The sequence below is a fragment of the Mus musculus genome, chromosome 16 (genome assembly GCF_000001635.26).
Source record: "Mus musculus strain C57BL/6J chromosome 16, GRCm38.p6 C57BL/6J".
Taxonomy (NCBI): Eukaryota; Metazoa; Chordata; class Mammalia; order Rodentia; family Muridae; genus Mus; species Mus musculus.
This window is the reverse complement of record NC_000082.6, coordinates 68,629,466-68,643,921: the sequence shown is the minus strand read 5'-3', so window position 1 is coordinate 68,643,921 and position 14,456 is coordinate 68,629,466.

The following is a 14,456-nucleotide window of genomic DNA, read 5'->3' as shown; positions in this document are numbered from 1 at the left end:
TAGAACATCATGGATGTGATTCACATAGAGAACACCCTACAAATTTTATTTAAAGGCACTACTGTATTAACTCTTTTTCTCTGTCAAAATTCTTTAAATGCCTTTCACGTTAAAGCTGCACATTTTCTCCCATATAATATAAAATTCATAAAATTTTACAGAATTTCTCTTACCAGTAATGTATACACCATAGCTTGAATCCCCAAGGCAGTGTAAATGATCCTTTCCAGAACTAATTAGGTTCATATGAAAGGTTGGTATTGTCATTCCTGCCTGCTAATCTCAGGATTTGGAGGTAGGATGCATAGTTTGGGTATCAAAAGGCATGTGTAGTTAGAGTAGCCATGATAGCATTAGCCTTGTCATTAAAGATATGATTTATCATTTAAAAATGTTTCTAGAAATAAGATGCCTATAGATTATGTTAAGAGCACTTGCCCAAAATTAATTTTGAGGTTTTCCTTTTCTTAGACATTCATGGTCCAAAACAATGAGAAAGAGTATATCATTTAATTTTGATAGCTTATAAGATTTTGTAAATGAATATCTAGGCAGATACAGACAAATATTCAAAGAACTTGCTCTATGGCAAAACATTTAATAAAAAAAAATACAGCTAGAATACCGAGATTATTTTTCTATAAACTAGTTCTTGAGCTTGATCATTTGTACTCACCACATTGAACTTATATATTCCCATTTTTGAAATTAAGATCTACATTGACCAGTCTGTCTCTCACCCTTTCCATTCAACATTTGGTTTTCAAATAAAATATAAGATACTGAGTTAAATACTATTCTCATTTGAGATTAAAAATTTTTAGCATCAGAATTTCCTGTGATGCATGAATCTGTCTAAGATTGAGTGGATGAGTAAATTATTGGTTTGGGTTTTCCGTTCTCCTTTGTGGTTTTTTTTTGGGGGGGGGGCAATTCTGATGTAAAATTAGTAGTAGTAATTTAGTCAAGCCTAAAGTTTAGTGTAAATCTAAATTACCTATAAGGGGTAGATACAAATCCAGCTATTAGATATTAGCCTCAGAATTTTTGATTCATTAAGGGGAGTTAGAGTAGAGGCAGTACTGCAGAGTTGAGAAATTTAGATGTGATTAATGATCTTTCACATTTTAAAGTTTACCATTCCTATAATCTGTTTTCTCCCAGTAGACATTAGCTTTATTAAAATATAAATACATGGTGATATTTATATTTACATGATTATTGAATCATCCTCAACTTTAATTCCCTGTATATGAAAATATTTACTGTTTCAAATTAAAACAATATTATTAGTGATTTTTTTAATTTCAGTGATTGCTGGCTAAATATAATAAAACATATTCTGTATACCCTCTATCTAATATTCCTGTATAATGAAGCTCTGTTTAATGTTAAGTAGGCTTTACAACTAACATTTGTGAGAGCTGTAGCCTTGACCAGATCTTACTTTTCTTTCATTGGAGAATCTGTAATAAGCATGAGTGTTATACATTTTTTAAAGTTCAAATAACTTCTGAAGAAACAAATAGTACTTTAGTGATAAAATAGCCATAAGCTATTTCTCTAAGAGATTCATACTCGGAAAATACTATGAGTACCAAAAATTTTATTACTTTCTGTTTTTATCATAAATAATTCATTTATATCAGCCATTATATAGCTTTACATCCAGTTTACTTCTTGGCATAAATATGATAGAAAAATATAAATAAGAAAAATGAAGATTCCTCACCAATATATATATCCACTGGAAATAAGTGACACATATTGATAATCTCTAACTTTATTTTATCCCCATGAAAAAAGCCTTAATATGCTTGCTTCTAATCAGCTATACCTATAATTAAATTCAGAATACCCCATGCTTAATAGAAAATTATGGATACTGCATATAAATAAACATTTCCAAATTAGGATCAAATTTAAAAGACAAATGTGTTTATACACTCAAAAATCTTCATAATATAATTAGAAGAAATGAATGTAAGCATAATAATATATTGATGTTTAAACATCTAAAATATAAAATATTTAAACAGAGAATAAATATAGACAAAGATATTCTGAATATCTTCATATCTATAATAATTACATAAGTATCATTATTTCAGACACCTCTAAATTTGTGCCAGATAATTACTTTGAGACTATTTATTCATCAGCAAAAATAGTTAAGGTAAGTATTAATATTTGCCTGATATGTAAGTTTGTAAAAAGAAGATAGAAAAGGTGAGTATTCCAGAAACACATATTTGGAATGAGTTTTCAGTACTGAGATGTTTTCATCTTAGAGACTATGCTAAAGATTTGGCTTCACTTAAATTTTCAAAGGAACAGATCAAATAATGTGTAAGTAGGTAAACAAACAGATGCATCATTTATGATATGTATTTGTGTATAAATAGATTTTGAATGAAAGTTCCTGACATGGTCCTGTATGTTAAAGAGCCTGCAGATTGGCAGACAGATTAGAACGTGATGGGGGTCCATCCCATAACCAGCCACCAAACGCAGACACCATTGCATTCACTAGCAAGATTTTGCTGAAAGGACCCAGATATGGCTGTCTCTTGTGAGACTATGCCGGGGCCTAGCAAACACAGAAGTGGATGCTCACAGTCAGCTATTGGATGGATCACAGGGCCCCCAATGGAGGAGCTAGAGAAAGTACCCAAGGAGCTAAAGGGAACTGCAACCCTATAGGTGGAACAACAATATGAACTAACCAGTACCCCGGAGCTCTTGTCTCTAGCTGCATATGTATCAGAAGATGGCCTAGTCAGCCATCACTGGAAAGAGAGGCCCATTGGACTTGCAAACTTTATATGCCCCAGTACAGAACGCCAGGGCCAAAAAGTGGGAGTGGAGGGTGGGTAGAGGAGTGGAGGGGAGGGTATGGGGGACTTTTGGGATAGCATTGGAAATGTAAATGAGGAAAATACCTAATAAAAAAATTAAAAAGAAAGAAAGAAAGAAAGAAAGAAAGAAAGAAAGAAAGAAAGAAAGAAAGAAAGAAAGAAAGAAAGAAAGAAAGAGCTGGAATGGCAGAGGCAGAGCCAAAAGTACCTGATGCTCTTTCCTTTGCTTTCTGGTCATTTTCTCAGTTTATCTCTCAATCCTCAGGTTTCTGACTGTGGGGTCACAAAAATGGCTTTTTGTTGTTGTTGTTGTTTGTGTTGTGTGTGTGTGTGTGTGTGTGTGTTTTATTCTTTTTTTTTGTTTGTTTGTTTGTTTGTTTGTTTGGTTGGTTGGTTTCTGACTATGGGGTTACAAAATGACTTTTTATTGTTGGTGTGTGTGTGTATTATTCTTGTTTTTTGTTTGCTTGTTTGTTTGCTTTTGCTTTTCGTTTTTGTTTTTGTTTTGTTTTGTTTTGTTTTTCACAGAAGAGTGCCATCTTAAACCAAGGATCCTAAACCAAAGTCTATCATAATCTCAAAAACGAATGAGATTTCCTGCCTCTGCTATTACCTGCCTAGCAGATATTCTGCTCTAATGGTTAATATTGACAAGATCTGAAATCATCTTGGAGACAAAGTTTGCCTATTGGGAAATTTTTAGATTGCCTTAATTGAAGTGAGAAAATCCCTTCTAAGTGTGGGCAGCATCTCAGCTGGTATCCTGAAAGAATAAATTGAAAGTTAACCGCAATTCACTTCACTCACATATTAATAGAACATTCCATCTGGAACCCTGCCTCAGGATCCTGTAGAAATGTCTTTCTCACCATGGTGAATGGTATCCCTTCTCCCATGGTGAAACAAACAAACAACCCTCCCTCCTTTACGTTGCCTTGTGTTAAGTATCTAAACACAGCAAAGAGGAAGGCATGAATGTGCACCTTGCCTCTTCTTCAGGGAATAATCACTTTCTTCCTTTATATGACTATAAAATGTAAGCTTTTCTGCAACAATATGTCAGTAAAATAACAACTACCAAAAGGAACATTAAGATTAACATATAAAACAAACTATAAGACAGAAGAAAGTGATAAGTTTTCCTCAGGTGGCTTCCCAGTGACATAGGAGTTGAGATAAACACCCAGTCAAACAAAGGCTGAAGAAGAAAGAGATATGCAGATAACTTACAAGGACATGAACCTCATAAGTAATTTTGATCTTATGGCTTTCCAAACTCAGCAGCTTACTCCCTTTCAGCAACTCACCAGGTTTCAATTATATTTTACTCCCTTTCAGGCTTTCCCCTTCTTAATAAACTGTCTCTCTATTCCTATTTCTAACTTGGTGTTTATGATGCAGTATTTTATTTTCTGGAACACAAGGACTTGGAAACATCAGTACCTATGGAACACAGAGTAGTAACTATAACCTTTGACACATCCAGCAAGAACAGAAAGGAAAAGCTTCTTCGCTTTGCTCTCAGACTCAAAAGCACAGCCGTTTCACAACGATTGCTTCCTGGAAGACTTGGAAATGATGGACAGATATTTCTAATTGGACAGGTCAGTCTGGATGGCTCAGATTCAATCTCTTTCTTCATTTTTCATGGCTTAAGGTGTCCCACAACTGCTAGCATTGAGTTTCTCTAGACCCACTCTCTGATCTAAATGGAGTGTAGCTAAAGTTTTCTGACTTCAAGGAGTGTGCACCGGTTGGAAGATTTTTAGGATAGCCAATTCTTTAAAATAACTAACTTTCAAGTTTTTTTTTTTTTTTTCTAATCCTCGGAAACATAATTGAAACCTGCTCTCACATAGAGTTATCCATATAACAAAGACAGAGACAAAGCAAAATGGCAGCATTTATATCATTACTTGAGTTCCCAAGGTTGCTGGGTTCTCAAAGCTTCACCATAAAATCCAAAATTTACCTGTGATGGAGTCTTTGGGTCAGTCACTCCCAGTGGCTCTTGCACTTTCTCATATAACATATTGAATGACAAAACTGGTAGAATCAGACATGGATTTGGTGCCTTAAACATCAGCTCTTGAAATACTGATTGTTTTCTATAGGATGCTGGAGACCATTAGATTTATATGATGATCCTTTTAAGTATCTGCAAGTTTATCTATCTATCTATCTATCTATCTATCTATCCATCCATCCATCCATCCATCCATCCATCCATCCATCTATCTATCTATCTATCTATCTATCTATCTATCTATCTATCTATCTATAAATGTGCCTATAAGTTAAAGAGTGAGATGCTGGTAGTATTATATCTTGATTCAAGAGGCTAAATACTCCTCTGTCAAAATCAAAGGATATAATTAAGTTTAGAACAATTATATTCTATTTTTGCTGAAGATTCCTAATTTAATCTATTACACTGTTAGATTTATGTGTTTCCATTTTGTTATAAACTTCCTGCTCTCAACTGCCCTTCAAGTGTCCTTTAGACTGACTCTAAGATTATAAAGGCATTTCATCAAACAATACCCTTGAGCATTAGACATAAAGAAAACAAAGTAAAGTACCCCATACATTTGTACTGTTAACATGAAAGTTGAGTTGAAACAAAATATCCAAAGTCATTTCTATAAACTGGTTTCTTCTTAGGACTTAACAGCATAATATTTCAAGCTTTCTTGTTTTTGTTTGTTTTTGTTTTTGTTTGTTTGTTTGTTGTTTTTAGGCTTGGATTTTTTTGATATATTTCTAGCATTTTATCCTATTAATCTATGTATAAAAACATCCAACGAAAGATAGTTTATTTAAATGAAGTCATAAAAATATCTCAGAAATGCTGTTGCAGGATCATGCCTTGGTTGTTGCTGTGGAATACACTAATGTCTAAAACAACACCTTCAATGCTAACCAAATGATTACCAGATCAGTTACTGTGGAGAGTTTAGAATGTGCCAAGTCCAGAGACAAATTATCTTGGGTTAAATTTAGTCTGATTATTTTATATCCTCTTTATCTGACCTAGCAGAGTTATGACAATTAGTTAAATAATTTGAAGTGAACAAATAGAATATAAGACCATTAGCTTTTAGCAACCATTAAACAAAAAGTATCTTGAGACAACATCTGACATCTATAACAGAAGTCCCTCTCTCTGTCTCTAGAAATATATCTGTAAAATATCTTGATTATATCTTTTCGTTGTTATGTTACTATAAAAAAATGTTACCATATTGAAAAATGGAACATGGGACAACCTAAATCTGTTTCCAAGTCATGTTTTGTAGGCTTTGATTTTTTTTAAAAAACATACTTTTAATATGGACTCAAAATGTTTCAAGCTGCCCCTTACTAGCCCACAGCAGATAGGTAAGGGAGAAAAAATGGTAAATAGGACAAGGGATGTGGACCTGTTCATCAGTAGTTCTTTGGAGTATTTCTAATCTCTCTTTGTCAGTATACAAAAAGTTTACTTCAGTAGTGTAAAGATACCAAACGCAAATCAGCAGTGTTGGCATGATCCAGCAGAAACAGCCAGGTCTCTGCTAAATGGGCACCCGTCAGCAAGTCAGCAGTAGCTATCAAAACCAGCTGGGAAGCCAGGAGAAATTCTCTGCCAGTCCTCTCTCAAGTGAAGGTCAGTGAAGAAGAGGACTCTAGACCAACAAACCATTGCAAAGGTAGCTATGAAAGCACACAGCCACTGTCTGTTGAGTCCTATTCATACTTCAAACATCATGTGCCCTCCCATGGGTTTTGCCAGAGCATGAGTCTGCATCTGGAAACCACCATGGGGAGCTGCATCCTATGATGAATTTTCACTTCAGTGTTTACTAATCCTCTTGAGCAATGAGTTGTATTTTTATCAATATAACCAAACATTGTAATTGATTTAAAGCAACCTTCTTAAGTAAAAATTAATAAAGAAAATAAAAACAAAACAAAACAAAACAATAAACCAAATGAAACAAACAAACAAACAAACAAAAACAACAGACAAACAACGACAGACTGGTTTCTAAGCAGAAGATATGTTTGTATTGCAGATGATTTGGCTGTGATTGTCAGAAATTGATTATCACTCAGAAATTAATCAGTGCTTTCTAAGGAACACTAAAATTTCTGCTGCTCATATAAGCCTTATTTTCATTGCTTTTTGTTGTTGTTGTTACACCCTACTGACTTCTGTAAATGTACTTTTCTATTGTATTTTTCTTATCTGTGGTAATTAGAATCATGGGGAAAAAAAGAATTTGTTAGCATTCTCTTATATGAATGAAGTTACAGAGAGTGACATATAAAGACAATATAAGCTGTCCTGTCATTTTCTTTTGGTATTGAAAAAAAAAAAGTAATCTGATGCAGCCTACATCAACTTTTTTCAAGACTGACTGTTTAAAAATTCTTATACGTAATTTATTTTCTTGACCTAACAGAGTTGGAGAGTCAGGTGGTTTAACTGTAAGTGTATGCTTTCTGTAAAGAAAAGAATCAAATCACATAGGAAAAATACGACCTTAGTGCTTCCTATGAAAGCCAAATAGTCATAAAGACATCCACTCAGCCTAGCAGATAGCACAACCCTTAAAGGAAAAGGAAACTAAAATAAGACTAGGTAGCTGCTCAGTTTAACAACAACAATAACAACACACCTCTTGAAAAGCTCCAACTGGTCTTGGCAACAGTAACAATAATGAATTATTTGCAAAAAGGAAAAATGATTAGCAATTGTATATTAATAAAACAACAAAAGATTAAACAATAAATACAGTGCTAGAAGGACTTCTGTTTTAGAGATCTCCCCTTGGGCGACAGCAATGTCAGATAAGACAGTTACAGACAAATCAGCTAGAGTACAAACATATCTTCTGTTTAGAAGCCAGTCAGTAGTTGTTTGGTTGGGTTTTGTTTTTGTTTTTGTTTTTATTTTCATTTCTTTTTCACTTAATAAGCTTTCTTTAAATCAATTACAACATTCGATTTCTTTGAAAAACTGTTTGAGTTTTGCCACAGTCTCGGTATGTCTGGTTTGATATTTTCTTAGTTTTAGCCGTCCAAGGAATCAGATGCAAATATATAAGCTATACAAGCATCACTCTTTGGTGGCTATAATGAGATGACCCCCATATTCTCAGGTACATGAGTACTTGATTCTTAATTGTTGAAACTATCTAGGTAGGTTGAGGAAGTGTGGGCATGTTGGGGTAGGCTTTGAAGTGTCAACAACATATGCTATTCCTTGCTTTCTGTTTGTAGTTGAAGGTGTGAATACTTAGCTTTTGGTCCTGATGGCAAACTTTAACTGTTGATAATAGATTCTAAAACTCTGGAACCATAAGTCAAATTAAACACTTTCTTCTATCAATTGCCTTAACCATACTATTGTAAGAATTGAAAAGTTAACTAAAGCAGAAGTTGGTACTACATTTTGTGCTATAGCTTCATGAAGATACATAAGCCAAAAGTAAATCTTTTCCTTTCCTACTTGCTTTGGTCATGGTGTTTTGTTGCAGAAGTTTTAATCCTAATACACTCTCACAACTAAGTTTAGAAATGACACAGTCATTAATATATTGACTCTATTTCTATTTCTCATCAAGTATTGCAGTATATTAATTTTGCCCTGCAAAGAAAGAATTTTAAAATCTTAAAATCTTATCAGATGACAGAATGACTTAGCTAAAACCCCTAAGGAATGAAAAATCCCATTTAGTCTGTTCTAAGCTCATGCATAATATCATGGTGACTCATATTTGACTCAGAGTAAGTTATTTCTAATTGCTTTTGAAGCAAGAGCTTTGTTGTATTTTAACAAGATTCATCATGAACTATTGGTGTTTTTTGTTTATGTAGGCTGTTAAATTTCAGTATTAGGAGTCAGCCAAGTTGGAGATAACAAGGAAGTTATTAGTGTTATTCTAATCACACCTGAAAGCCTAAGGGCCAATGGTATTTGTGGTGATGATTCCATCCTAAAGATAGGAAAGAATTGGATTCAGAGCTCCACCAGACAACAGGAAACAGGCAACTTCTCTGTCTTCAGTCTTTTTTTTTTTATATATCCTTCAAAATACCACAAAATTATTTAATTTGCATAATCTTCACCTTGAATAATGTGATATATAAAATTAATCATTACATACCCTGAATGAGAAGACAAGCCAGTGCCTTTACATATTGCATGATATAATTTTTAAATATACGCCAAGTATAAGCGCTCAGTTCTTTTTTTTTTATGATTTGGATCAACAGGAAATTTTGTTCTAGTAGTGTTTCTAATTTCCCTTTTATGTTATTTAACAGTCACCACTTAGAGCATAATGTGGGCATTTCTAAAGCTATGTCACAGAAAAAAATTCAACATAGACCATCGTTATCAAACTACACTAAGTCAAATAACAGATTTTTTACTACTTTCTTTTAAAGGTCACTTGTGTGCCCACAGAATGCAAGTTTAAAAGGTTAGGTTCCATGAAGCTTTCAGTAGAGAATCAAAGCACATTTTGCATTAGCTTTACTTACTCTCACTTTCATTCTTTCAGCTCTCGGAAGAAAATATATTCATGAATTATTTGCCAATTTTTATTTAAAAAGAAAACCTAAGCAAAGTATCAGTAAAACATCTGTCCACATTCTCTCATTAAAACAGCAGTGATGCCAAAAGAGTTTAAGTATCTCAAAGATCCACGGATGGAAGTTCATTATAATTTTAATGCTTCACAGGACCAAAGGCCTCCCCTCCCATTCATGCCAGATGAGATCATTCTCTGCTACATATGCTGCTGGAGCCATGGGTCCCTCCACGTGTACTCTTTGGTTGGTGGTTTAGTCCTTGGGAACTCTAGGGGGTCTGGTTGGTTGACACTGTTCTTCCTACGGGTTTGAAAAACCCTTCAGCTCCTGCAGTCCTTCTCCTAACTTCTCCATTGTGGTGCCTGTGCTCAGTCAATGGTTGGCTGAAGCATCTACATGTATATTAGTCAGACTCTGTCAGAGACTCTCAGGAGACAGTTATATCAGGCTCCTGTCAGCAAGCACTTCCTGGCATCAGAAATAGTGTCTGGGTTTGGTGTCTGCAGATGGAATGGATCCCCAAGTAGATCACCCTTCTATTAAAAACAAAAGGAAATAATTTTAATGCTTTAAATTATGTTTCTCTTGTTTAACAGAGTTCTAAGTTACTACATATTGCTCTTGCAAAGCATCCAAATCAGGCTTGTGCTACATATGTTTTGCAGCTCACAGTTTACAGTAATTCCAGTTCCAATGATTCTGATTTTTGCTTGCTCTGGTCTTCATGGTATGTAGACAAAGTGGCTCATACCCTGAAACAGAGAGACATACACATAGCTGGAAGAGTTGAAAAGCTATTGACTATTCCAATATTTGTTTTTATTTTATATTTTGAAATTAATAGCAGATTTTTTATCTTTTCTTATTAGATATTAAATGAATCTTCCAACACATAATAAGCTTCAAAGTTTTTACCTTTTTAAATATTAAATTATTCCATATTTAAGGAAAAAAACTTTAATTTTCATGACATGTCTTAAGAGTTTCAGAAGTGCAGAAGTATTTCAGTCTGATGTGAACAGCATTGATTTGATCTCACTTTCAAAAATGCTATGTATGTTCATGGCTCTATCCCAATTAACTATGAGTGAAAGATCCCTAACGTAACAAATGCAAAATATTTTCATAAGCTAAAGTGATGTAGAACCTTTTATCAATAGAACACTGGACAGAACCATATATAGCATGTTGGTTGAAATGTGGTTTAAAGAAATGATCCCAAAGAAGACGACTTGAATATAAGTTTACAAAACAGAAACATCAGAGAAAAATAAAATCCACATAAAATTACAACTCTAACCACAATACAGGATAGTCTGAAGGCAATTATGACTGGCTTCAGACAAAGAAATCCAATTCAGTTATGTAAACTTCCTCTTCCAATGTATTACACTTTCATGATCCCCTCCCCGAATGGTAAAAGCACAAAGAAGGTTAAAAAAACAAGACACTTGTATTATACATTGCTGGAAACTGATAAACTATGTTGCCCCAAACTTAGGCTTGAAACCATCTTATAGGAAAGACAAGCAGGTTTTATTCCTGATTATGATTAAATATCTGTTTCTCAAGGATTATATTAGGCCCCACCTGTAACCTTAACTACAAAGAGTTCTGTGCTGCCTGCTCCAGACAACAGTAATGATGCCTTTGTTTCAAAAGCTTATTATGACTACCTCACTATGGCTACCTTGCTATGACTACATTGCAACCATGTTTTTGTTTGAGGAGATTGTTATGGCCAACTTTTTTTGCTTCAGTTCTGTTTCTGTAAATCCTCTCCCTCATTTATTTTCCAACCTCTCCCCCATTTGAAAAACCCCTACTTCTAAACTATAAAACCCTTATTTTACTCATGTCCAATATTCACCTTGAACCCTGCCTTTAGGGAGAGACAGTCCATGTATATGAATAAAAAAAAAATGCTTGCTTTAATTAATTGCTTGCTTTTTTAATTTGGCTACAAATTGGATTGGTGGTCTTTCTTCTCAAATCCATGGGACTAATATTTACAGACCAACCTAAATCCAGAAGCCAGACCATTCCTTCAGGCCTGGTGGGACTGAAAAGCTGCTCCATAGGGATAATGTACCTTAGAGACATTTCAAGGCCCCTGGGTGTGAATAGTTATATCAAAGGAAAGTAGCAAGGACCCATGTATGGAGGTCAGATAAGTCATAGGTTCTCTCTGAGACCAGAAAGGACTCAGACCTTCTGAGTCCTGTGAGATCCCTATCTGAGGACATGTGGCACAGGGTATTGAGATCCAATGCTCCCTTCTCCAAGGCAAAAAGTGAGATGCCATATGTCCCATTTGATTACTTGGGAGTATATCCGGAGCCAGCTGTCCTTTTTTTTTTTTTTTTTTTTTTGGCTTATTTTGGGGGCCAGTGAAAGCTCTGGTAAGATGGAAATCAAAGAGGAAAATTGGAGGGGACAGGCATCTAGGTGTCCATTGATAGGGTTTCAATGTGCAGAATTTATTCACAGCAGAGCCTTAGCACCCTGGGGATGCTTGGTGATCCTGGAATCCAAAAGGTTAGTCAGACCCAGCACAGGGCTTCTGGAATTACTGGGAGCCCAAGCAGAATCCAGGTCTAATTAAACAAACCCTCAAGAGACTGGAAGCCCCCAGGGAGTTTAGAAGTCAGGTGGAGTAGAGGTTGGTGAGAAGGTATGGGATGTGGAACAGTCAGAGGGTGGGCGGTTGGGAGGGGATAAAATCTGAAGTGTAAATAAATAAATACATAAACAAATACCAGGCACTAAGGAGACTCTGGTGAGATTATGGTGCCTGCACAGTGCAAGGAGTCAGTTGAAAAGGAAAAACTCCCTTATTTGTTTTAATTTTCTTTTTCCTTTGGTTGAACTGGTGGGTCTCATAGTAATCCCAATCACTGTTGTTGTTGTCCCTGCTGTTAGTTTTGCTGTGTCTTCTCTTATGTTTTGTATGTCACTATGTTTCAACTCCAGGTACCTGAAACAGACAAATGTCACTGGTAATAAGACTATTAAACTTGACGGTCCTCTAGTTTGAGTTCTGTATATTGGCCATATTTTTGTTGTCTCAATCTCTTCTGGGTTCTGGGTTCTACATTTGTTGGTTTGATTTTTGCTGTCTTCATCACATGTGTGTGTGTGTGTGTGTGTGTGTGTGTGTGTGTGTGTGTGTGTGTTTGTGTTTGTGGGTATAGTGCTTTCATTAATCTTCAGCATGATTAATGATTAAGTTGGACATGGGAACTAGAACTAGCTACCACAACTCCCATGATGCAGGACAGGGGAATGCTCTCTCTCTCTCTCTCTCTCACACACACACACACACACACACACACTCACATTCACACACACCAGTGTACCACCTTGATGGCTTTGTTTATATTTGCCATGTTATTTTTGATAGCCAGAACTAGAATTTTATTTCTGTTTACTGGATTCAGTTTAGCATGGATTCATTGGTCTTTTTTGGTGTCGATCATGTTTCTATATTGTTTTATGTTGTTCTTCTTCTGCTTATAAAGCTGACTCTGGAGTTCCACAGTTTGTGTTCCTTGTGTAGTGAGCCCTTTGACTTTGAGGCAGAAAAAGAAACAAAAAAGTTCAAGGCAGACAGGTTAAAATAGTTAGATGATTGGTTTCATCCAACTGTCTAAAATTTTACTAAGTTGTAAACCTTACCTCAAGACCTATACAACTATTACAGGAAATATTAAATACTGGGACTTAATAGTTTATTGGATTTGGTTAAAATTTTATAGAAACTGTACTAAAATTCAACCTAAAAATTATAACAAAGGTTAATAATTGGGGATTTACACATAAAATTTACATATTTAGGCTGTAAAACTCAGCACATACAGTGGTACAACCAGTCAAAACAAACACAACGACCTAATTCATCAAAGTCACCCTTCTCAGAAATGTCTCCACATTGCCTTTTAACTCCTGCAATTCTACTCATGGCTAACTGTTCCTTTTGACTGAAATATGTCACCCGAAAACATGTTTGTTATGCTTAGGCCCTGAGAAAAGACTCAAGGCGACACAGAAATCTCAAATACCAGTTGACTAAAGTTAGTGCCGCAAATATAAACGACAAACCTGAAATAACAGAAATTAGGCTATTATTATCTTATAAGGCAGTAAGACAATGATCTCAGCAGTCTGACAATCAACCTATAAAATGCCTCTCCGTACCTAAAGTTTATTCAGGTCATGAGACATTGACTAAAGAATATATGTCTAGATTCCTTGTCTTTGCTAGCTTCCTTATGCTTTAGATATCTTGATAAACTGAGTCATAGAAGAAACTATGATACACTATGAAAGAACCAGGAAAAGAAGGTTGCCAATCTCTATATGGGCTCTATTTATGATTCAATGTTTATTTTGATACAAAAGAGCTTCTTTTTTTTTATCTTTTATAATAGTGTTGTCCTTTTATAGTCATACATTTTGGAAAACCATGTTGCCATAGAATTTTTTTTAATTAGGTATTTTCCTCATTTACATTTCCAATGCTATCCCAAAAGCCCCCCATACCCTCCCCCCCCCACTCCCCTACCCACCCACTCCCACTTTTTGGCCCTGGCGTTCCCCTGTACTAGGGCATATAAGGTTTGCAAGTCCAGTGGGCCTCTCTTTCCAGTGATGGCCGACTAGGCCATCTTTTGATACATATGCAGCTAGAGTCAAGAGCTCCGGGGTACTGGTTAGTTCATAATGTTGTCATAATGTTAACATAGTTCATAGTGTCACAAAAGAACTTCTTAAAGGCTAAATATAACAAGAATGAAAGTATAAATTCCTAATCTTATAACTTGTTATAAACTGTTAAAGATAATTAAGACATGCAAATTAATAGTCACCTTATAAACCACTAAATTCTTTACAAATATAATTCATTTACATAGGCAAGCATTAGTTAGCCTCCTGTATGTGTGTTTTTCAAGGCTAAATCTAAATCAAATAACTAAAGATAAATATGTTTTTCTTTTTAAATCTTTTTATTTT